The 12,625-nt window shown below is 50.4% G+C and overlaps 1 protein-coding gene across 1 annotated transcript in view; it reads left to right on the top strand.

Annotated features, from left to right (window-relative positions):
* Positions 1-537: 537 nt before the first annotated feature.
* ZBTB7C (zinc finger and BTB domain containing 7C) overlaps positions 538-12,625 on the top strand; it is a 380,971-nt gene continuing 368,883 nt past the window's right edge. The window contains exon 1 of the mRNA XM_031003808.3: positions 538-773. The gene's annotated coding sequence lies outside the window, so the exon portion shown is untranslated. The remainder of the gene's footprint in view (positions 774-12,625) is intronic.

Here is a 12,625-nt window from a genome sequence, read left to right as displayed (position 1 = left end):
CCATCTCTGCCGCACCGCTGCCCCGGGTCGCGTGTGGACCTAAAAATACCCGGCGGTCCCAAGCCTGCGCTGGGGGTGCGGGCGGGTCCGGCCGGGCCGCAGAGGGCGTCTGGAGACCGGAGAAACGGCGGCCGCCTGGCCCCCTCGCCTCGGCCGGGGCTGTCCCTTTAAATCCTGGAGGAGGCAGAGAGAAAAAAGGAAAGAAAGAGAAAAGACGCGGAGCCCCGAGCGGTTGGTGGCGGTGCCCGGCCCCCCCACTCCGCCTCCGCGTCGGGTCCTGACTCCCGCCTGCAGCCTCCGCCAGTCCCGGGCGCCCCCCGCCGCGCCGCCCACTCGCCACAGTTACTGTCAAAATAGAAATTAGCGGAGCCGGGCGGGGGCTGCGGCGCAGCAAGTGCATGTGCGGCGGGGCGGGGAGGGGGCGGGCGCGAGCGACAGGCGACCGCAGACATCCGGGCCCTTTAGCCCCGTGCGCCCCCCGAGCCGGCGGCGCGGGCGCGGGGCGCGGGGCGCGGGGCTGACAGCCGCGGCGCGGGAGGCGGGGCGCGGGGAGGGCGGAGGCGCGGCGCGGGGAGGGAGGAGCTGCCCGCTCGCCCGCTGCCGCCGCTCAGCTCCATACCCGCCGGCGCAGCCCCGCCACGAGACTCTGACAGCGGCGCGGCCGGCGAGGCTCTGGCGCGCAGGGACCGGCGGACCCCGGCGGCGAAGGAGGACGCCAGGACCGCGTCCCGGAGCCAAGTGCGGGAGGCGCGCGGGGCCGGCGGCGCGCGGAGGTGAGCGGCTTCGCGCGCCGGGCTAGGGCGCCGGCTGCCGGGGTCGCGGTCTCCACAGCACCTCGGCAGCCGAGGCAGTTCGGGAGGTCGCGGGGCGGCGGGAGGGTGGCTTTGCTTGGGCTGCGCCGGAAAGCGATTGCGGGGGCCGTTGCTAGGAGGCCGGCGGTCCGCGCGCCTTGGGGCACCGGCTGGAGCAGGGGCGCCCTCCGCGCGGTGGGCAGGAGGCGGGGGGCTGCGGTGGCTATTCAGGGGCTCCGTGCGGCAGCCATGCAACGGAGGAGGCGGGAGGAGGGAGGGAGGGAGGGAAGGAGGGAGGGGAGAGCCAGCGGAGAGCGAGCCAGCGAGCGGGCGCCGCGCCTCCTGGCTGGCACCGCGGCCCGGAGCGAAGTGGCGCGCGGGGCTGGAAAGGAACTTCTGCGGGCGCGTGCGGCCCGGGGCTCGGCGGCGCCTCCGGGCCCGAGCGGGGCGGGCCCGTCGGCAGCCACAGGTGGTTTCTGCCAAAAGTTTTACCGCACTTCTGCCTGGAAGGCGCGGGAGCGTTTTGGTGAGTGACGTTTTCCTGGGACTTTTGCAGTCTGACTTCGCGCTGTCTTTTCTTGAAAATTGGAAAATGAGCTGGAAAGGCTGGGATCCAGCACCTCTCGATGAGATCTGAGCACAGAGTACAGTCCTTGCCCGAGGTGTCGCTCATGCAGGACTCAAAGATCCTTGCTGCTGTCAAATCGGGAAGCTGGGGGAAATGGGCGCACGCATACAGTTCCTCCAAGCCTCGGACAAGTGAAGCCGAGCCTGGCCCGGTGCCTGTCGCCGCGCGGGGTAGTGCGAGGTCTGTTCCCAGAGACACGCACGGGAACTGCGTTCGTCTTCTTCAAGGTGTGCCCGTCTCTTGCTCCGTTGAAAGCGAATTGTCTCTGGCCGCTGCGCTGCTTTGTTTTTCCGGTTGCTTGTCTGGTTTTACTAGGATGAAGGCCAGGAGGAGCCAAAGAAAAGCAAAGCGGCAGCTCCCGTTATCTTTGCAATCTGCAAAGCTGTGGAGGCTGGTACCCAACCTTCCGCTGCGCGGGCGCAAGGCCGAGGGGAGCTGGGGGTGGGTGGCGTGCGCTGCCTGTATGGGAAGTCTCGCCGGACCATGCGCAAGGCTAGAGCCGGAGTTTCTGGTGCTTCTAGGACAGAAAGAGGAGTGGGAGTGGGAAGGGAAGACCCCTTAAAAGAAGATATACTGTCCCCAGTCCTGGGAGAGAGGCTCCTAGAAGTCCGGTGGCTTGGCCCTGTTCTTCATTGGCGGGGTTGAGGAATCCAGGGCAGCGAGGTAGAAACACCTCGGTAGGTCGTCCTGGGCTGAAAGAAATCATTATTCCCAGAGCGGGCCGGATACCCGGGTGTTGAAACTAGGTACAAAACTGCGTGAGAGGTGGAAACTCTCAGTCCTTCATTCTCCTTGGTCCGGTGGCTCCCGCTCCCTGCCCCCACAAGTACATGAGCAAAAAGCATGCACTTTGCTTTATAGAAGGTCATAGGATTTTGAAGTTGAAAGAGACCCTAGAGATATTAGGAGCACTCATTTTACAGATGAGCAAACTCAGGCCCAAGGAAGGAAAGTGACCTGCTACAGTGGCTAGAGGCCCAGTGAGACTAGAAATGACATCAGCCTTCCAGGCAAGGGTGGAGAGACTTCCCTGGGCAAGGCCTGGTAGGGCTTGAGATCAGAAATGCCACCCCCACACCCCAAGCCCATCATGGCCTCTTTATCTGGTACTTTCTAAATCCATGCTTGCCAGCGAATGTGGTATATTTCCTGTCCCCTGCCCTTGGCTTAAAAAAACCAGGACTGTCACTGCAAAGTACAGTCTGACACTATCCCAACTTTTCCTGCTCCCTCATTATCCCAAATTCCTCAAACTCCTTTTGTAACACAATGCAGCTTGATTAGCCAAGAAGAATTTGCAGCTTTTTTTCACTGAAGCACCCACTTTCCATAGGATGCCAGAACTCTGTTTTCCTGGTAATTAGATTTTACAGATATTTTTGAAAGGGAGCCCAATTTTGGATCAATTACACTTGGACACAAATGCTGTGCTGTTGTGGATACCAAATGAGAAAGATGAGCAATTATCTGGGGGTGTTGGAATAAATGTTGTTATGAGTATTTGACACAGCCATTAAACATCAATGAGTGGGTTTTCAGTAAATGTTTTTTACTCTGTATTTTATTGAGCAAACAAAGTGTCTAAATTAAAAAGAACTACGAGTTGGCCACTTTGATTTTAGCCACTTATTTTGTACCAGTGTGTATGAGTAGGAAGGAATTGAATGATAACCAGAGTGATTGTTATGTGAACTTTTTCCTCCCAAACCATAATACTCTAGGGCGATGCTAGATTTCAGTCTATAATGTCATATACAGTCCAGCAGAATTTTATGAAAATAAGCTGGATGCAATGTGTGTCAATCTGTATTAGTCAGAAATGACTTGCAAGAGAGAATATTTTGTAAGTTTGATTGCTTTCAAGGACACAGAGTATCAAGAATTCAAGGCTAGTGCAGAGTTGCCGGGTATAATTCTTCTGCTTTCATGAACAGATAGAAATCAGTGCCCCCTTACTCCACATCTCCTGTGTTTAGGGGTCCTACAGAAGAAGTCAGTGTCTGATATTCTGATAATAATACGGTGTTACGATGCCTTTCACTTTTTTTGCATGCTAATCTCATCAGCATTCCCACAAGATAGATAGTTCAGCTATTTGTTCATATTACAGAGGGAGAAACTGAGGCAGAGAGACGGGGAGAGTATTATTCCTATAACTTTTCCCACTGAATTAACATTCTCAGCACGCAACTTGGGCTTCCTGGGCTGACCAGGGTATAAGAGACCCCCTAGTAATATTACCGGCCTCTCACCCCTCTCCAGCAGGGGCGGTGTGAAGGGGGTATGAAGGAGTGGTGGGGTTGTAGTTACAGTTCACTGGAGGCTGTCACCAGGGCATTTTTGTTCCCTGCCCCCACCGAGGGTGGGCAGTTGTCCTCCCTCTCATAGCAGGCTGTGGGAACTTGGGTGCGGAAGGACCAGCTGGCTGAGGCTGGGGCGGGGGTGTGGGATCTGTGCCTGTGTAGGGCTGAAGGAGTCCAGGCTATTTATAACCCATCCTCCCCTCCTGGGAAGAAGAGACTCAAGGGTCTGGAACCATCTATAGCAGTGACTTCTCCCCAGGATGACTGTGTCCCACTGGAAGAAAACCTATCAACGAACCACACAGAGGGTACTGGAGTGAACCCCAGCCTGTGTGCAGCATCCTACAGGGAGTGTACCGGAGTGAACCCCGGCCTGTGTGCAGCATCCTACAGGGAGGGTACCGGAGTGAACCCCGGCCTGTGTGCAGCATCCTACAGGGAGGGTACAGGAGTGAACCCCGGCCTGTGTGCAGCATCCTGCAGGGAGGGTACCGGAGTGAACCCCGGCCTGTGTGCAGCATCCTGCAGGGAGGGTACCGGAGTGAACCCCAGCCTGTGTGCAGCATCCTGCAGGGCTTCTTGGAGTGCCAGCTGCCCTGGGGGAATTTAGGACACAAGGATTTTCCACACTTTTATCTTATCCAAAAGGCTGAGAAACGATGGGTTACAAGGATTTTCTAAAGCCACCATGTGTACTTTTTGTCAGATACTACTCTCCCATTTGCACAAAGTGAGGTACACCCCAGAAATCTCACAGGACGGAACTCAAGAACTCATTAACGTGAGGGTAGTTGGCTTTTCTAAATAATGACAACAATGATTCTTATGCAGGAGATTTTGAAAGTGGCAAATTAGATGCGGTTCCCTCTGACTCCAAGCTGAGTCATTTCTGTGTGGGGCTGGTCGAGGAGGTTTGAGGCATGCATTCAAAGCTCTTTGCTTCCTCCCCTGACACTGCCCCAAATAGGTCCCCGATGGCCCCTCACCCACCCACTCCTCAAACCAACACCAAAGTCCTCCCTCCTTTGTCTGGAGTAAATAGTACCTGCCATGCCATCAGTTACAACTTCGTCCCTGAGGCCGAACAGATTTTTTCCCTGGGTTGGTGGAGGGAGGAATGGGGGTGGGGTGGGGTGGAGGAAGCTGGCAAGGCACTGAGCTTGTCTTTCTGTTTAACCCTTTGGTGTGAATTGATCCGCCCATCAGAACTGTCTCAGGGGCTCACAGCAGGTTTTACCAGGGGGAGACTTCAGTAGGAGGCTGTGGATGGAGAGGTCAGGGCTGGACAGCTGTGGCTGTGGGTGGCACCTGGCCAGCTTTTCACAGCCCTCACATGCTGGAGCTTTTGAGGGCAGGGCTGGCATGTTGCTCATCTTCACGTCCTCAGCATCAGCAAGGGCTGGACATGAAAAACATTTGCTGAATGAATGCTGCGGGCTGGGCATGGGTGGATGGGAGGACAGCAGTTGGATATGCATCTTATTTGCCGTACTCCATGGCACTGTGAAGGGGATGTTGGGAAGGCAAAGTCATAGAAGTAGATAAAAAGAGATGGGGTTCCCATAGGCATTGTGAGAACCCTGGGGCCAAGTTGATTGGCCCCTCCATACCTCTAACCCCAATGGATGTTGGGAGCATCATTCATCAGTACAACAGGTAATGATGAAGTCCTTCTCTATAGGCTGTTATGGCACAATCCAGTGTCACAGAGCAGGCAGAGTGAGTTTTCTTTAGTAAGGCAGACCAGGCCACTCCCTTGTGTAACCAACCGTGGGCATGCGGGATCTGGTCCCTGTCTGCGTCTCTGACCTCCCCTTCACTCCCTGTGCCCACCCTTCCACCTCCTTTTTGTTTCTTAAACACATTGAGCTCATGTGTTTCTGGCTTGCCTGTTCTCTTTGTCTGGAAAGTTCTTCCTTCAGATCTTCCCATAACTGGCTTCTCACTGACACATCACCTGGACTATATTCTTTTTTTTTTGAGATGGAGTCTCTCACTCTTGTCACCCAGGCTGATGTGCAGCGGCACGATCTCGGCTCACTGCAACTACCGCCTCCTGGGTTCAAGCAATTCTCCTGCCTCAGCTTCCTGAATAGCTGGGATTATAGGTGCCCCCAGCCATGGCTGGTTAATTTTTGTATTTTTAGTAGAGACGGGGTTTTACCATGTTGGCCAGGCTGGTCTCGAATTCCTGATCTCAAGTGATCCGCCTGCCTCGGCCTCCCAAAATGGTGGGATTATAGGCGTCAGCTACCATGCCTCGCCAATCTTTTTTTTTTTTTCTTTTTTAGAGGCTTCACATTATTTTTTGTTTGGCAATGCTTCCCGTATAATTTAACATACCAAATAGGCCTGTTTATTATCTCTCTTTTGGATGCTTCAGGGGCCCTTTTTATTTTAATTTTTTTATTTCATAGGTTTTTGGGGAACAGGTGGTATTTGGTTACATGAGTAAGTTCTTTAGTGGTGCTTACTGAGATTTTGGTGCACCCATCACCTGAGCAGCGTACACTGTACCCAGTGTGCAGTCTTTTATTGGATATAATCTTGATTCTCCTTTTGTTTATTGTCTGTCTTTCCCCACTAGAGTGTAAGCTCCCTGAGAACAGGCACCTTGTCTGTTTTGCAATCTATTGTCTCCTCCTGGGCTATACCTGGGCATATTCATTTACCAACTATGTACTCAGACACTGCTGTGTGCTAGGCACTGTTCTGCTGTGAATATGCCAATTAGTGCTGTTGGGGTATGTGAAGTTGAGTCAGCCCAAGGCCCTGCCTTCTTGATCTCTTCAGCCTAGAGGCAGAAATGAAGCTTGTTTATACATACTCTCATGTAGGCAGGGAGGGAAGGTAACATTCAAGAGGTATAGCCCAGGAGGGCCATTGTTGAGAGATGTTAGCCCTGATTTGACAAGGGTGGTTGGCTTAGGTAGATGGAGTCTTCTTTCAGATGTTCTGTTGGGAGTCTGGGAGCTCTGGCAGCTGACTCACCTCCAGGACTGGAGTTCCTCTAGCTTGACTGGCTACCACCTCTGTCTCTGTTTATTTACTTCTTTGGTGGGCAAGAGCTCCAAGCATACTGCCATCCTTGGAGAGTCAGGAATGTTGTGTTTTTCCACCCGCTTCATTCATTGGCAGCCTCCTCAGAACAGCTGTGGACAGCTGTCTGCCAGCATGGATGCAGGGAGGGTTTCTCTTTGGGGCCAGGGGCACACTCAGCCCTGCAGGAGCAGGGAATTCATTGGTGGTTCACACCCTACTGATTTCCAAACCCCACTGAACTGGTGCCTGTAAAAACAGATTCATAAGGAAATTAAAAAACTATTAGCATTCAGTTTACTGCTTATTTTCTGATTATGAAAGCAATAAGACTCATAATAGAAAATTGGGAAAATATGGAAAAGAATAAAATCAAAAACATCCTACAACACCCACATTTTGGTATATTTCCTTCCAGTCTTTTTTTTCTGGAACCACCAACATGCGCACATATACACATAAACACACACATAAAATATAATTGGGAAAAACATTGTTTTCCAAAACTGTTAAAATCCATGCCATCTTTTACTAAACAGAAAGGTTCCTTTCTCTTGAGAGCCTGATACTCATGTTGCCACTGTGAATCACTGACACTTAGAAGAAAATGTCAAGTCTCTTCACCAAAGATTTTAGCAGGCTTTGCTTCTGTACTTTGCGTAAGGAAAACAGTTGTCTTTCCCCCCTTCCAACACATTGTGGATGTGCTTAGAAACATGCCTCTCATGCTCACCTGTCTCCATCAGTGTGTGTATATGATGCTGCAAGTTATCCCCTTACTGAGCATTTGATCACATTACTAAGTCATTGTGTTCCTTAGAAACGCACTTGTAATGGATGTGTACTATTCCTTAAAGTAATATACCATACCTTATTTAACCATGACAAGGAAAGAATCAGTCCCCATTAAGTAATCTTTTTTTTTTTTTTTTTTTTTTTTTTTTTACCTAAAAATAAGAGAGCAGGAGGAACTCAAGAAATATGAACCCGCATCATTGGATTCATGTGTTTAGGGCATCACTGTTTGGGGGATGTCTTCACTCCTGCAGGAGCCCAGGACTTTGTTTCCTGCATTGCTTTGTTCCCAGGGCTTAGTGGAGTGTCCGGCACACAGTGGGACTCAGGAACTATTTTGCCCAGTGAATAAAATATAGAATTCTTCCTATGGGAGATGAGACCCTTGTTAAGTTCGTGGAGGTCAAGGCTTCTTTTGAAGTGTGTGTTCTGGGGCTTTGGTGGCTTGAAGGGTGAGAGCATCATTGCATCCTGGGAAGAAGAGCATGAATTGGCAGGATGGGACGGTTGACTGTGAAATGATTCTCTGACTTAAGAATTTTGATGGGTTTTTGGAGGAGGTGAGGCCTAGGTGAAATCTTGATTTAGGGGGCTAGGAGCACTTAACTCCCTGGAGACAGAAACAGGAGGGACCCAGGTGGGAGGGTGGCATGGGTGGAGCCTCACAGGGTCAAGACTGGGACCGGCGGTGCAGCCTAAGCCAGGGAATGGCAAGAGATGGGGACTCTTCAAACTGGAACCTCCTCAGGGCCCAGAACCTAGTCCCAGGGGAGGAAGTGTCCTTGGGGATTCTGAGGCCCCTCCCTGCCTCCAGGCAGATACCATCCCCATACTGCAGATAGGGAAACTGAGGCTCTAGAAGTTAAGGAATGATGAGGAGCATAGGTTTTGGGGTTGATGAGACCTGAGTCCCGTAACTTGGTGGCTTTCCTGCATCCCTTTGGGCACATCACATAAGCTCTCTGAGTATCGGTTTCCTCACCTATGCAGTGGTGATAATACCAATTTGATAGGGTGGCTGAGAAAATGAGATAAGATAATACATACAGGCACTTAAAATAGCTCTCGACAAAGAGTGAGGGGACCCATACAGGGGAGCCACTGTTATTTATGTTTTGTAAATTTCTATTCCTAACATGAAGGGAGAGATGAGAAAAGACAGGATCGATGCCAAAAAATGAAAAACAGTTAAGGCTTTGTTGTCTTGCTTCTCCTCCCCAAGCGACTACCCTATCTCAGGGAATAAAATCCCAGCCTACAGGAATTCAGACTCTTGGGTGTCATGAGCTCACATGCAGGTAGAATTAGCACCACTTGAGGGGTGCTAGGATCCCTCCCTCCTTCCCTACCTTGAACGGAAGGAGAGATGCGCTTGTTAAAATCATGCAGTGGCTTCAGGAGCTGAATCCAGATGTCACTGCTGGGGGCACACTCCTTACTCAATTAGCACCTGGGCATGGTTTGCTCTTTGTAGTGGATAATGTCTGGCCACACAAAGATGGGGCACGGGCCAGGTCAGTTTTGCTGACTGGGAGCTGACTGGATAAGTAGCATATGACCTGGAGCAGTGCAGCCTAATAGAAATATAGCAAGAATCATCCATGTAACTTTAAGTTTCCTAGCAGCCACCTTTTTAAAAAGTAAAAAGAAGTAGGTAAAATTAACTTCAATCATATATTTTATTTAACCCAGTATATCCAAGATATTATCATTTCAATATGTAACACTAGTCATACTTCAAGTGCTCAGTAGCCCCACAGGGCTAGTGGCTGCCTACCAGACAGTGCAGTGAACCCAGGACACAGGTTGCGGGGGCCACCCTAGGGGAGGCTGTGGCTACAAGGGGACTCTGCATTGGAAGGGGGAGCAGCAGGGCCTCTAGGTGGGGATACATCAAAAGCAAGCAAACTAGGGAAGCAGCAGAGGGGCCTGAGACAGGACTTCTGTCCTGGCCCACTGATAGGCATATAGTATATTCCCCAGGGAACCATTCCTCTTTTATGGGCCTCAGTTTCCCCATTTGTAGCATGAGGCTATCTTTAAGAGCCATTTCAGCTCTGGTGTTCTTTAACTCCTGAAAGAAAGACACAGAAAGCAAATTTAGTCCCTTCCCAAGTTTGAGGAGGGTGGCGGTAGAGCTTGGAGAGAAAGTGTGGGGAACAGAGAGGACCGCTGGCCCTGTGTTTGAAAGGATGTCCTTACAAAGTTCTGTCTGGACCATTTATACAGTAGGTCTCTGAGAATTGACAGTGTTTAGCCATCACCATGAGTTTTTAAAACAGTGCGTTTTGGAGATGGGGCAGGGGCATTAATTGTTACTTTTGAAAGGTGACATGTTTTGATTGTTTCAATTCTGAAGCTTCCTCTGGTTGGTGGGTCATCCCAGATGGCTTTGAATGGCAGCCATAAAAGAGGGGAGGGGCCGCACAGGAAATATTAGAACAAAAAAGGACATTTTTCAGCTCTGTCATAAATGGGCACTTGGCCTGTCAAGAGAGGATGTGGGAAGAGGGAGGAAAAAGCAGCAGGTGTGTTTGGGGGAAAGGGTGTGTCCCCAAATATATTTTAAGCTCCTGAAGTCAGCGGCACTGGTGTCATTGCACTCTGGTGAGTGGGGATTTGGGGTTTTAATCTCCCCACCAGCAACTTCTGGAGGGAAGGAAGCTTTCTCTCCTTTTATGGAGTGTCTCCTCTTTTTAAAATGAGATTGTCACTAAGTAACTGGCTTGTGTCTACCTGACGACCCCAACTCCCAGACAGGAAAGGGGCTTACCTGCTCTAAGAGCTGCTTCAGACGAGGCCCAGGAAGGCTGTCCTGCTCTCAGGTCCCTCCAGAAGGCAGCTGAGGAGCCCAGGGCCAGAACCTGCTGCCACCCGCCACCCCACTGGCCAGTCCTTCTGCAGCCACGGTGCCTCCTCAATTTTTCTCCTGCAGCTAACAGATGATGCAACAGGCTGCCTTGAACTGTTTTTAAATGAGGATTTCTGTTTTATGTTTTCCTAAAGCAGATTTTTTATTACTTTTCCAAACATTGTTTGCTTTGAATTTTTAATTTAATTTTTCTGAATAGGTCAACACCTCCATGGCTTAAAATTCAAAAGGTACAAAAGGGGTTTTAAAGTGAAACATCTTTCTCTCACTGCTGTTAGTTTCCTTACCCTGAGGCAGCCACTATTTATGGTTTCTTCAGTTTAAAGACATTTTATGCAATACAAAACATATGTGTGTATGTGTGCATCCATGCGCATGGTATTTTTAAAAAATTCTTTACTCAAATGGGAGCTTATCTCACGCATTGAATCTCACTTTGCACTTAACGTCTTGGAGATATCTGACTGTCTGACAATTATACCTTGACTTATCTAACCAGCCCGCCTACATGGATATTTCAGTTGTTTCCAGTCTTTTGCTGATACAATACCCAGTGATTTTTGTATGAAAGGGATCCTTGATTTTTCTGAATACAGGAAGATTTATAGCACTCTAAGAATAATTTTGCCAAGTTATTGTTCACAAGACACTTCAAAGGATAAAATTGCTTAATTGTTTAAGGATTAAGGTAGAATAAATAATTTTCGGTTGAACTTCTTAGAAAACGAATCATGTACTCAACACTGATTTATGAAATCAGTGTTTCCTGAGCTCCCACTATGTGCTGGATGCTGGGCCAGGCAAAGGTGGGGGTGGGGGAACAAAGAAAAGGGCATGAGGGATGGTGCTCACGTTGTGGGGGTGGGGAAGCGGTGGGGTCTGAGATAAGCCAGTGACTTTGATGGGAGAAGAGAACAGACGCAGCTTCATGCTGGGGAAAGGAGGTTAAGGCAGCATCGGGCATAGCCTTGATCAAGGCAAAGAGAAGCCACAGAGGTCGTATTGGGCCCTTTGACTTGGGGTGAGGTGCAGGGTATCAGGGAGGGGGCTCTGGGCTGATCGACTCTGTGGGAGCTTAGGCTTTCCTGACCCCAGCTTGTGGCACCATGTCCTTGGTCTCACTTGGCTACCTCAAGGTCACTGCCCATATGCAGGGTCCTCCAAAGGGCAGCTCACCTTGAGGGCCCTTGAAATTCCTCTGGCTTCAGAGTCTGGTAAGCAAAACTCTTTCTCTCAGGCCAATCCCTTCGCAGCAAACAGGCAGCAGTGGCCGAGCAGCCCTGTGGACAGAGGAGGCTGTGGACACTGGGGAGAAATCATCCTTGCTGTGTGGAAGAAGGCTTTGCCTGCCTGACCTGCAGATCCCAGGACTTGTCCCTGTGTGTACACAGCTTGATGTTCCCCTTCTGAGTTAAGGGAGATCTGCTTCCAATGAATGCTGTCCCTAATCCCGGCAGCCTGCCCTTTCGGGGGCTCAGGATGCTTTTGGAAACAGACTGCAGGGTCAGAGTGTAGACCTCCATCAGCAGGCTTGAAGGCAACAAGCTAAAGTTGCTGAATAGTTGTGGATTGGCCCTGGAAATACCTGGTCACGCAGAAGCTTTGCTGCTTTTGTGTGTGTGCAGGTAGGGAAGCTGTGATCCCACAGGGAATACAAGGTGCATTAGGATTCTGATGGAGTCTTTGGTCCTGGGTAAGGTTCTGCAGGGGATCAGGAGAAGCCCAAGACATGGTCTTGCCTTCAAGGATGCAAAAATTTGTTTGTGAAAATATATGCAAGACATATATAAGCTTATGCTGAAGAGCTAAATGACATAGTGTAGCTTGTAAGATTTTAAAGAAGAGAGTCCTAGAATCTGCGTGCTTAGAGTTGGCAAGTTGTGAGACCTGTGATGAACTTGGCGAAGGGAGCTGGTAGGAGGATGAGAACTGACATTGCTGAGCAACCACAACAGGCACTTTGTATGTGTGACATAGCCGCTCATTCTCACAGCAACTTTCAATTTAATGTTATTACTCCAAATGAGCAGATGATGAACTGAGGCTTGGAATGTTTAGGTTAACTTACTTGAGGTGATACGGCTATCTGGAAGTGGAAGAGCTCTGATTCCAGAGCCCAAATTCTCTCTACTGCACCTAAATTGACCCTGAAGTTCCTAGAGGGTATTCAGGTGGGGAACCGCCTGTACAAAGGAAT

This window comes from Gorilla gorilla, chromosome 17, assembly GCF_029281585.2.
Source record: "Gorilla gorilla gorilla isolate KB3781 chromosome 17, NHGRI_mGorGor1-v2.1_pri, whole genome shotgun sequence".
Lineage (NCBI taxonomy): Eukaryota > Metazoa > Chordata > Mammalia > Primates > Hominidae > Gorilla > Gorilla gorilla.
This window is presented reverse-complemented; position numbering and strand designations above follow the sequence as displayed.